At 42.7% G+C, this 12,384-nt stretch overlaps 1 protein-coding gene across 4 annotated transcripts in view; it reads left to right on the top strand.

The window, feature by feature from the left end:
- Positions 1-12,384, top strand: part of asic2 (acid-sensing (proton-gated) ion channel 2) — a gene marked incomplete at its 5' end in the record, with an annotated part of 468,688 nt that overhangs the window by 196,509 nt on the left and 259,795 nt on the right. The window lies entirely within an intron of this gene.

Here is a 12,384-nt window from a genome sequence, read left to right as displayed (position 1 = left end):
AAGTTACTTGATTCAGTAATTACATTAATTTAAACTGGCCCGGCCGCCCCCTTCCTATACAAACCCATTATAACTTAAAACGTTTTTTTTTAACCATGATAGATTAATCAAAAACACCTACACTTTTTTCTGTTGACTGATATTGTTCTTCTAATACGTGAGGGCCCAAATTTGTGCATGTCCAACTTCCTGGTCTCAACTGCGCATGTTTCTTTCCTTCCATGGAGCACCATGGAGCAACATGGCGTCGCCCGTACGGTCTTCGCGTCTCGTCCTCTTTAGACAGTCCTTGATGTAGTCCAGGAAGTAAGTGAGCCCAGTGTCCATGACATCATGGAGTCCATGGACACTTTGAGATGCTGAAATATCTCAAAACACATATTGCCCACATAAACCCCCCAGGAAAGTGTTTCTTGTCTCCCAAACATCATTAAAATAAGATCTGGTGAAGTGTCCCTTTAAAACAACTTTTTATTTATTTTGGTGAATTTTTGTGTGTTCTTTTGTATTGCATTATTTTTTTGTTGTTATGCCTTGCCTAATGTTCAGCACTTCGACTCTGTTGTTTTATAATTGTACATAAATACCTAAATATAAACAGTGTGTATTACACAGTGACACTCATGCTCCATATAGCTCTTTTCCAGCTTGACTCTCTCTCGTGTGTGTGTGTGTGTGTGTGTGTGTGTGTGTGTGTGTGTGTGTGTGTGTGTGTGTGTGTGTGTGTGTGTGTGTGTGTGTGTGTGTGTGCGTGTGCGTGTGTGTGTGTGCGTGTGCGAGAGAGAGAACGAGGGTCACATGTGTGGGTGGGTATGCTGTATGAATGTGTACAAAACACCATGTAAACCCATGTATCCTTGAAGTGTGCTGTAAACACTTCAGCGCTGTTGCAGCAAGCCAGTCCAGTGTGAGGTCAAGCGATCACCATTCAGTGGTCGGCATATGGGGCAGCTGGTCAGCACGTGTCTGTAGTCGATCCCCACACTCACAGTGGGCACTGCTGTGTCTGTGAGACCCCACTGCTGTGAACACTGACAACTTTATTTATTTATGCTGAGCCAGGGGTACTTTATAATGCTAAATGACTTTTAGCATTATAAATTGCGAATTCCAAATTGCAGTGTTCTTGTTTTGCAAGTGTACATACACAGATGGTATCAATATCATGATGCCCTACTGTAGGCGACTGCCTATTAGACCTACGCTATACAGGGGCACGATCAGCCCATAATGGTACAGTAGATTGCACCTTTGAAGGCACACCTGTACAGACAAACTTGAATACTGTAGATCTAGCTAGCTCTAGCAGCAACTTGACAGTCTCAACCAACCACTGCATCAAATATTCTCACACGTGTAAAGGGTTGCTATAGGTTTGCTATTTTGTGAGCAAGCATGTAGCTATACTGTAACTTGTCTTCGTGCTGCTGTGTTGTACCATTGATTACAGGGTGACAATGTTCTGTTGGCTTTTAGGTTCAAATATAAAATGGACACCTCTCTCTCACTCTCTTGTGGAGACATACAGTACTGCTGCCATAGTTAGCATATCGAAGTCCAACTTTTCTCTTTTTTTTTCACTTCAGAAGTTCATATGTCTACTTGCTAGCCAACAACAAGGGCCAAGGCCCTCTATGAGACATTTTACATTCTTCTTAGCGGGACAAAAATGTGAAATTGCAGCAAACGAGCACGTAATTTATCAGGCAGCTGGAGCAGTCTTCCATTGGCCGTAGTTTGCCCATCTCTGCTGTAGACTGTCACCATACTACCCACAAAAAGCCAACCTGTGTTGCAAGATTGCATTGTCAAGGGCAACGCTTCAGTCACAAACTCTGCACATAATAACCTACTATTGTTAGCTTGAGATGGGACAGGGAGGTCATGTCATTATTACACTCTATAAGCGCTATTTTAGCTTTAGTAACACCAGGCTAGATAGTTAGAGAGAAGAAAGCTCAGGAAGCATGTCTTCTGTTACAGTAGTGACAGCTTTGGCAGGAGCCACTACAATAGCAGACAGGACTGAGCTCTGGCCCCTAAACGACCCTCCTCTTTCTCAACCTCATTCAGTAGGTTCTTGTTAAATAAATTGGCTTATTTGGGGCCTTGTTGCTCACTCTTTGTTCTCCCCTGTGATAGCCTGCCTGTCTGTCTAGTGTCTAGACTCTAGGCAGGCTTCTGATTGTGTGCTGTTCACAGACTCATGCTTCTGAAACCTTAAAATGGATTTTCTATTCAGATGGTTATTGCACACAGGTAACAAAGCAGCATGAATTAAAACTCTCCCTTTTCTGAGACTGGGACGGCACCGCGGCAGTGACTCAGGGGTAGAGCGGCCACTGGGACGGCACCGCGGCAGTGACTCAGGGGTAGAGCGGCCGGAGACTTCCATCCCGGGCTCCCCCAGAGTTAGTGTCAAAGTGTCCTTGCGCAAGACTCTGAACTCCTAATTGCTCCCGACGTACAGGGTGGTGCCTTGCATGGTTTCCCCCGTCATTGGTGTATGAATGTGACATGAATGGGTGAATGTAATCAAACAATTTATGTAAAGCGCTTCGGATAGAGCTCAGCTGCCGCTGCGTAATGTCAGTACAATATTCAGAGTTGTATACAATACAATAATAATATCATAGGAAACCCCTTCAGCGTCACCCCCAAAGGGCCCAAAGAAGTCAAATAGTTAGGTAGTTTCTTGCTGCTGAAGTGTTCACTATTCTGAAGACCCAAGAGCATAATGTCTACATGCAGCCTCTTCTCTATGGAGACTGGAGAGTGATCGATGCTTCCTATCTTCTCTATGGAGACTGGAGAGTGATCGATGCTTCCTATCTTCTCTATGGAGACTGGAGAGTGATCGATGCTTCCTATCTTCTCTATGGAGACTGGAGAGTGATCGATGCTTCCTATCTTCCCTATGGAGACTGGAGAGTGATCGATGCTTCCTATCTTCTCTATGGAGACTGGAGAGTGATCGATGCTTCCTATCTTCTCTATGGAGACTGGAGAGTGATCGATGCTTCCTATCTTCTCTATGGAGACTGGAGAGTGATCGATGCTTCCAATCTTCTCTATGGAGACTGGAGAGTGATCAATACTTCCTATTAAAGTGGAAAAGGCAATTAAAAGTAGAGAAGGGAAGTGCGTCCTGTTCATCTGTAATCATTTTCTTTCTTAAAAACAAAACGGGTAGTAGAGAGAGTTGGAAAGGGAGCTCTTGGTGTGTTAGGAGATTTAATGTGTGTATGTTTTATTTTATGTGTATATACAGTATGTCATGTACATGTTCTTAAATTGGTCCACCAGAGGGTGCTGAAAACATCAAAACAAACATGGGCCATAATGCTTGTCTCAACTATGCACACCTCTAGTTTGCCTTGAATTATAATTATATATATTTTTTATTAATACATTAAGTAAGTTACTCATTTATTTATTATTTTATTATTTGCATTACACACATACTAAGAGAAGGCACTGAAAAGCAGAATGCCTACAACACTATTATGCACTTTTGTCCTACGCACCAACCTTTTGAGGTGTGCATCAGCCTTTTTCTATAAAATTACGCATAATACAAAATCATGTATTATGCATTTAAATGCAGCAGACTGACCAGAGACTGACCAGATTCTCTTGCTGTGTTTATACAACTAGTGCAGTACCCATTGTCTTAGTGGAGACCACGCAGTCTGTAACCACCCACGAGGGCACGCACCCACGAGGGCACGCACCCACGAGGGCACGCACACACACACGCACGCACGCTGGCGCTGGGCTTTATTTACAGGAGATGGATTCCTGGCAGGCATCCTGCCAAGTCATTCTCCTTCTAAAGGTCTGGCTTGGACTCCAGCAGCCCTGCCTGGGTCACATATACAGCTCATATAATTCTTGTTTTTTAATGTACTGTATTTACTATTTATTTATTCCCAGTTGCCTTTTACCTGCCAAATGGTACACTCTACGCCGCACAGGCATGAGGCAGGGGAGTGTTACCTTGAGAACGGCATAGCCTAAAGCTGTGCTTATTAAAACATCAGATATGTTCTGAATCTGGAGGTTTAAATGCACCCAAGCAGTTAAGTCCTCTTCAACTCTTCAACTTTGGTCTCCACGGAGCCTGAGGCATCTTCACACAGCCATCATCACTAGCAAGGATATGCCGTCATGATCACTTTAAACACACACTAATGTCTGTCTTTTTGTGCCTCTCTCTCTCTCTCTCTCTCTCTCTCTCTCTCTCACATGATTCTCCTTGCACTGCCGTGGTTGTCCTTGGGTCACCTCTTCCCCCTGTTGCTGTCGCTCATGTCCTGGATCCCCCTCACTCTGGATGGCTGTGCATGGCTGCTGGCCATCCTCAGGTAAGTGCTCTGTTTTAAACTGTTACTCCCAGTCTGTGTAGCTGTTTGGAATGCTCTCCCTCTCAGCAGATGCTTCCAAGTGGTGCATGGGATTGGGCAGTGATTTTAGATCAAGGGGGGAGTAGGATTGAACTGATCCGGATTCTTAGCCCAGAGCAATACAGTGCTTCATGATTGAAGCTCTGGCTCATTTCTTATCTAGGCGATCGGCTTTTCATCCTTTTCTCTCTGCACAGTGCACACCTATTTAATCTCTTCACTCGTCTACTTGGTAAAATCCTCTGTTTTAGCTTAACTCCAAAAGCGTACAATTGGGAAAAAAATGGCCCTCATATTTGTACGCTTTTGACATTAAATGAACACTTTCTGCATCATTTCCATCATTTAGTATACAACCATGGAGGCATGAGATGGTTCGTGTTTCGGTAGTGATTTTTAGAGGGTGCAAGGGTGCACAAAAGTGAATATAATTGAATCTGCCGGCAATGCACCATAAGACATCTCTGAAGGAGTTGGAGAGTGCAAGATAATGAAAAAACAAAATGATCCTACTGTGCCCGCATCAGTTTCCTATTACCGGTAATATGTTGGTCTCTCATCCTGTCAGCTGGTATTGGATCAACTGCCTTTGTTACACCTGTGTGTTTGTGAGGTGAGCAAGACTGGGAAAAGGCCATGAAGATTAAGTGGAAATCAAGTGAAATAACGTTTCAGGGGCCAACTGAATGTCTAAGCAGAGAATGGATATTGATGTCACTGTGCAATTTTTGATTTTCAAAAATCTATATCTTGACATATAACAGAACAATATGCTATGATTGAATAATAATACATTTAGTATCATGTGCAACGTGTGCCTCAAAGACAGCGACACAAACACACTTCTATGCATGTTACATGAAGCAGACAGTCTCCTGTGATGTTGTGTCTGTCTTAGGGGCTCTCGTCTCAGCACTGACGAGGATTGTGGGATTTGTGTTTTCTGGAGTCTTGGGAAAGCTCATAGGCATGCAGTATCTAAGTGGATTTCAGTGTCAAGGCAAACCGTAGCAACAGGACACAACATGACCCAGCACTTTTGCTCTCACAACATCCACACATGGCTGCCCATGCACACACATACACACAATTATTGGGAGCATTCTTTGATTTTTTATTTGATAGTTAGGCACAGTGAAGAGAGAGCAGGGGAGTGATATGCAACAAATGGTCCAAGAATCGAACTGGGTATGCACCCTAACAACTAGTTCTCTGAGCACGGACAGGGTCTGTAATTGGTATAAAATGGCACACTGCAGGTCTATTGCTAGTCAGAATAACCCACTGCTCCACCTGGTGGCATTTGCAATGTTTGCTGTTAACCATTAAAGTGGTCTCATAATTCCATTTATTTGAACACATGCCGGTCATTAATGCAGTGCTTAATGCAGTAGTAGCCTACTACTTTTTGTTCAACTATCTACTCAAATGTATTTTAAATGCCTTAACAGTATTTTATCCATTTACCACTTGACTGTCAAAAGATTTTGTCTGGTCGAATCATGTTGGGTTAAAAAAAGTTACATTAAAAATGTCTGACTGTTCCTATTTTGCCAGGCAAAGCACCATTTCTCCTCATATTATCATCTCAGTGAAATGAGTCACTTAGTTGATTTGAATATGTAGCACAAAAAGCTCTCTCATTAGATTTCCCATACTGTGCTGCTGAGCTCAGTGGCTGTGTCCAGCCATGGTCCTGTTTTACCAGAATGCTCCACTAGATGGCACAGCATAGTCAAGAGTGGAACGGCTCTGAGATTGTTTCTTCAAAATGTTCTCAAATGTTTCAACAGGTTGCTTGGCCCTTTCTACAGGTGATCAAAAGCAAAGGGATGAGTTTATGTGCCATGTTATCCCTTTGATGTCTCATTGACACAGTTTAGAGATGAGGATGTGTGTAACTAATGACACCATTGATACTGATGTGAGTGATGCCACTACAGCTGGTAGTAATGGTGTGTGTGTGTTTGTGTGTGCGTCGTGTGTGTGTGTGATTCTATGCGTGCGTGCGCACATTGTGTGCACCCATTTAACACCTGTCATGTGTCTTCATGGCCCTTTGCCACAAGCTGTCATCAGCTCCACTTAACAATGCTACACTGCTGACAGTGATTGTCAGGTGTTACAGTGACTCAGTAATGTAGGCAAACATACCCAATTAACAAGCTCGCAACGAGTTTAGGTGTGTTGTGAGCTTGTACATCGTCTATTTCCACCAGAGAGTTTAGGTGTGTTGTGAGCTTGTACATCGTCTATTTCCACCAGAGAGTTTAGGTGTGTTGTGAGCTTGTACATCGTCTATTTTCACCAGAGAGTTTAGGTGTGTTGTGAGCTTGTACATCGTCTATTTTCACCAGAGAGTTTAGGTGTGTTGTGAGCTTGTACATCGTCTATTTTCACCAGAGAGTTTAGGTGTGTTGTGAGCTTGTACATCGTCTATTTTCTCCAGAGAGGGCCCCAGTACAGAGTTTAGGTGTGTTTGTGAGCTTGTACATCGTCTATTTTCACCAGAGAGGGCCCCAGTACAGCCCAATGGGGGAGTAGTATGTGGTTGCGCTTGATTTATACTTGTCACAAGGCGGTGACCTGCTCTACGCTGTAGTTCAACACGGTGGGAGCGTTTTATGGAGGCAGGATGGAATCATCGGCTCTTATTTATTTGCCAGAGAGGTATTTTTATTTTTAGCTTTCTATCAATTGTACCCTGCCTGCGCTGCCTGGCTACACGAAGGGACTGAGTCACGTTTTGAGCATTAGTTGTGCTCGACAAGCCACACGGCTGCCTCCGCATGATGAAGGGACTTGCTGGGATGGAAATGGGGGAGGGAGAGGTAACTGGAGTAATTACACTCATTCCTCAGCTTGCCTCCTGTTTGGAGGTGGATGTTGTCTGCATTCTGAAATGGGTTCATCCTGTTGAAAGGAAGGCCTGACCATTTATAGGGGGCCATAATGGCACTCCCGTTGTGCCTGGTGTCTGTAAATAAAGAACTGAAGAGAAGATTATGATGCATTAAATGGCACATGCAATTTAGTTTACTCAGCAATAACGGGGTCTGCCAGGCTGAAGAAGTGATAAATACATCTAGACAGAGTCTAATAACGGCAAGGCCTCCCTGCGGACGGTGAACAATAATAATCAGCCTGGGTATTTAAATCACAGCTGCCCTTATATCTGTCCACCTTGACATCAAAATAATAAAGTAGATGGAGCATGCAGCCAAAACATGTCAACCTGCTGATCAGTCTTATCTATGAAAGAAATACAACCTAAAGCAATCAGCATGATAGGACCAGCTCCTCTACTCCCTATACAGCCTACACTACAGTATAGTGTACGGCACTGGCAGTGGCTTATAATGTATAAACTAATCTCACATTTTGATAGCTGCTTTGCAAGAATATCTACGGTCACATTGTATTACCAACTTCATGCTGCAATGTGTTTATAATCCAAAGCAATAGTGCAAAGACTAACTGTCCGTAAAGTAATGGAATCACTGTGAGCTCACTTTTTCTCTAATGACAGAAATGATGACAACATGCATATATTTATTTTCCTTTTTTACACACAAATGACAATACAAATATACAAAAAAACAACAACAATGAACAGTACAAGACAATTACTGATATAAAGAAAGCAAAACAACAATAACCAAAAACAACAAAACAAAAAACAACAACAACAACAGCAGCACTACTCCTCTTCAGCTCCATCCATTAAATGTGACAAATTATTGTTCTTTATGTATCTTACAAAACGGCCCCACACCTCCTGAAACATTTCTTGTTTGTCCTTAAGAATGTATGCAATCTTTTCCAAAGGTAAACATAAAGACAATTCTCTGAACCACTGTGTAATACTTGGTTTGTCTGGCCTCTTCCAGGTCAATGCTATCACTCTCTTAGCTTGTAAAAGACATATATCTATAAACATTTGTTCATTACGCTTTATCTTGTGTCCCTCCGGATATAGACCGAGCAGGAAGAACTTTGGTTCTGGTACAATATTGACAACATGCATGTTACTGTATGAGAGAGACAGGGAGGCAAACAGTTGAGTCAATCTACAACTGTGAATCTCACATGCTGCAGTCATTCATGGCTGTATTTAAAATTTCATTTGTCAGAAATGTCTCTGCATATTTTGCTATTATTATGATGACATGCCTTCTGGGAGACATTTGCTCTCTACTGAGCACACGTTGGGTTCATCATCATCATCGTGAACTTTATTTCAACTCGGAGTACAGTTGAGGGACAGGCTCTCATTTTCAATGTAGCCGAGATATACTGTAACACAAAAATCAACAGGAATATATATATATATATATATATATATATATATATATATATATATATATAAACACATATATATATGTGTTGGAAACCATTTCCCTGAATTGACCCAAGGAAGGCAGTTATCTGATTTTTAAGGACTTTTGGAGCTCATTCCAAGGAAAGCACTGACAGAAAATGCTGCCTTTCCTTGGGTTGCTATTATGTTTACAATTACAAGATTTAAAATTGCATTTACACGAGAGACATGATAATGTGCAGTACTGTAACCTTTTTATGCTGCTGTGAACATATTGGCACACACAGATTGGCACTGGTGATTAAGCTTGTATCCAAATATAAGACCACTGGTTATGTAAACCTGAGCCAAGACCCGCTGTGATGGTAATGAAGCAGGACTTAAAAGTTGTTCAACCCAAATGGTTCACAAGGTGAAGTAGTACTAGACTGAGGCTGAAGGAGATCTGGTGAGAAGGGCTCTGTAGTCGCCGGAGTCTCTGGGTTGTAAGACCAGATACCCTGATTAAAAAGGGACATTCACACCACATGAGAGGAGATTCTTTTGATCGATGAAATACAATGTTAAGTAAGTCATTATAAAAACACGATGTATGCGCCCGATATTTGAGAAAAATAATTGAAAATTAACCTAAGCAATTTTCACCAACTGTGTGTGTGTGTGTGTGTGTGTGTGTGTGTGTGTGTGTGTGTGTGTGCGTGTGCGTGTGCGCGTGCGCGTGTGCTGCAATTCAAGCGACACTATTATTGTCTCCGCCAGACCAGACAGCTGGAGACTATGTTTTCGCCCCTGACCATCTCAGGTGTCTGTGGACAGCTAATCTGGCCACTGTTGGATTGGTGTGAAACATGCACTAATGGCCCCCTACACACTGTAGGACGTCAGCACACATAATCAGCCCCGGGATTCCTTCAAAATAGAAGCTTGGGGGGCTGGGAAGACATGGCCGCTTTTACTCTGTAAAGGACCCCCTTCTGTTCCGGAAAAAAACTGATATTTTTGCTTGCTTACCTTAATCTCGTTTCCATAATATCGCTAAATAATCCATCCCGTTCATATTTTGAACGAGAGGCAGTTGAGAAGTCATAAATGAAGAGCTTAGTATATCCATCAGATCAAAACCACGGAGAGCGCCCTGGATTAGGAGAGACGAGGCATTCGTTCTGCAGCGGTCACTTCATTCAAATATCACTTTTCTTTTTCTGTTTTTTGTGATAAGTCTCCATACTATAGAGTGTGCTGACCATATAAGGAGTTCCTCCCTGTCCCCAGTTCACCCGTGGGGTCAGAAAAGCTTCATCATATTTCACACTAGAGGAGTCATTTTTTGTAAATCGGCTGTCATTATATCTTTGTGGCTTTCACACTAAACAATTGAATGCCGACTAGGTATCACACACTGCAAGAGTACCAAGATGCGATCCAGACCCGAATTGGCTTTTGGTTTTTTATTTCAATTCATTTTGATGTCTCACGTAGGTGCAGGATCCCGTGATACATGCGCTATCTCTCTCTCTCTCTCTCTCTCTCTCTCTCTCTCTCTCTCTCTCTCTCTCTCTCTCTGTGCGCACACACACAGAATACACAGGGTGAAATAGAGCGAGACAGGAGTCAGGAGGAAGCTAAATCTTGATTTTCATTAAATCATTCTCTGTCTCTCTGCGTCTCTCTCTCACACGCGCGCACACAAACACACACACACACACACACACACACACACACACACACACACACACACACACACACACACACACACACACACACACACACACACACACACACACACACCTCTGACACATGGACTCTGTCTGTTTTAAAAACACTGTGTCCTTAATTTATGACTGCATGCCCCACACACGTTGTCCAAGTGTTTGTGCTGCAGCATAGATTCCTACACGGTTTTATCAACATTATTCAAGTGAGATGCGTTGGTTTTATAGACTATTTAACAGCAATATTAGGCTAATATAGCTACCAATATATGACACCTGAATTTACCCACAGAAGAAAGGTTATATATTATCATCTATCGATGGACAGACGGACAGAGCACAGCTGTCCTGTTCTCTCATTGGCTGTAAATACAGACCTTCTCCCCCGTTCATACTGTATGATGTCCAGTCGGCGAGAGAGTCAAATATCAACCTGCTAGATATTCAGAAACGCTCAGGAAGGCATCGGCGAGCGCTTTTATCGCCGCTGGATCTTCTCTCAGAGCCTTTCACACACAGCCAGCAAAACCTCTGCGGTCAAAGCCTGATCTTGGGTCAGATCGGGGTTTTTGTCGGCGAGTGCCAAAAAAGACAGCATAATCGTGGCAAATATCGTGCAGTGTGTGGGTGGCCTATCTGGAGGCCACGAAATAACCTCTGCCCCAATATTTTCACATCAAACTGTTCTATCACCACCAGGAAGCCGATTTGTAGGATTGGTAGCGTGGTTTCCAGCCTGCCTAGCTGCGTTCCGTGAATTTGTTTAGTCACTTAAGAAGCAAAGTGACAAACCAAATTCGCGGAACGCAGCGAATCAGCCTGGAAACCAGGCTATAGTAATAACTAAATATCCATTCATTTACCTGCGGCAAATGCCACAAAGTACTTCATTTGTTTGTAAATCACTGAAAGATGTGGATGTTTATGACGGGTGAGTAGAGAGACGCATAACAGATGGCCTAATCTCGCCACCCTACAAAATATCAATGCATAATGCATATTATCATTTATATGTTTCATAGCAAAATGACAACCATAATATCGAGAGAGAGAGAGAGAGAGAGAGAGAGAGTACGTATCCATCTTTTAAGTCCCACACAAAAAAGCCCATGGATTACATTATGCACAAAAGGCAATAAAAAAACAAGCACAGTGAACTGGATGTAATGTGAAATGTAACAACTGTGTATCGTTATAAATTTAGCAGCCCTTACACTCACACTCATCTCATTTGTTCCACTTATTTGCAATCCCTAAGATGCATCAGAGGAGTGACTGCCTGACCTACATTTGCTGCCTGATATCTCTGGCCACTCTGTGGGGAAATAAAACATCAGTATTGGCCACAAGTCTGTGGATGCAAAGGCAGTGGTAAAATAATAATAATAATTACATTGCCTCTAGTGCAGAACATTTGCAGACTTTTTTTATAGACACTAATTAGCATGAAAGGCCAAATTGAGTTCAAGGTTCTGTTTTATAACTGTTCATGTTGGCCTGATAGTGATCACACAGACGCCACAGCTGCTGGTTCCCCCGCTGCCTCAGGTGCCTTTGCCTCTTATAATCCATATTTTATTGAGTATTCTTTGACCCCGCCACTAGCAGGGCTCTAAGGATGGCAACCTACTGTATGTCGGATGGATGGTCGATTGCCATGCAATTTGCTGTGGACCTTCATGCTCCCTGGAGATGTATTTTTATTTGTATGCTTTTGCAGATACATATATATTGCAGATGAATACTATACAGAGAGTTTATCACTAATCCGCCGCTGCTCAGGAATATCAATATAGTATATAGTATATATAGTATAAGTGATTTTGTGTAACTATCATGGAAGTGCTTGAGCATTAGGATTGCCGTCTCGTGCTGACCAGATCGTTCAATCTCTTGTTGAAGGCAGGAACACTACCAGGGCCGGATCTACCGTTGGCCTAGGGTG

The sequence above is a fragment of the Electrona antarctica genome, assembly GCF_951216825.1.
Source record: "Electrona antarctica genome assembly, chromosome: 14".
Classification (NCBI taxonomy): Eukaryota; Metazoa; Chordata; class Actinopteri; order Myctophiformes; family Myctophidae; genus Electrona; species Electrona antarctica.
The sequence above is the reverse complement of the archived record's forward strand: the minus strand, read 5'-3'. Positions and strand labels throughout refer to the sequence as shown.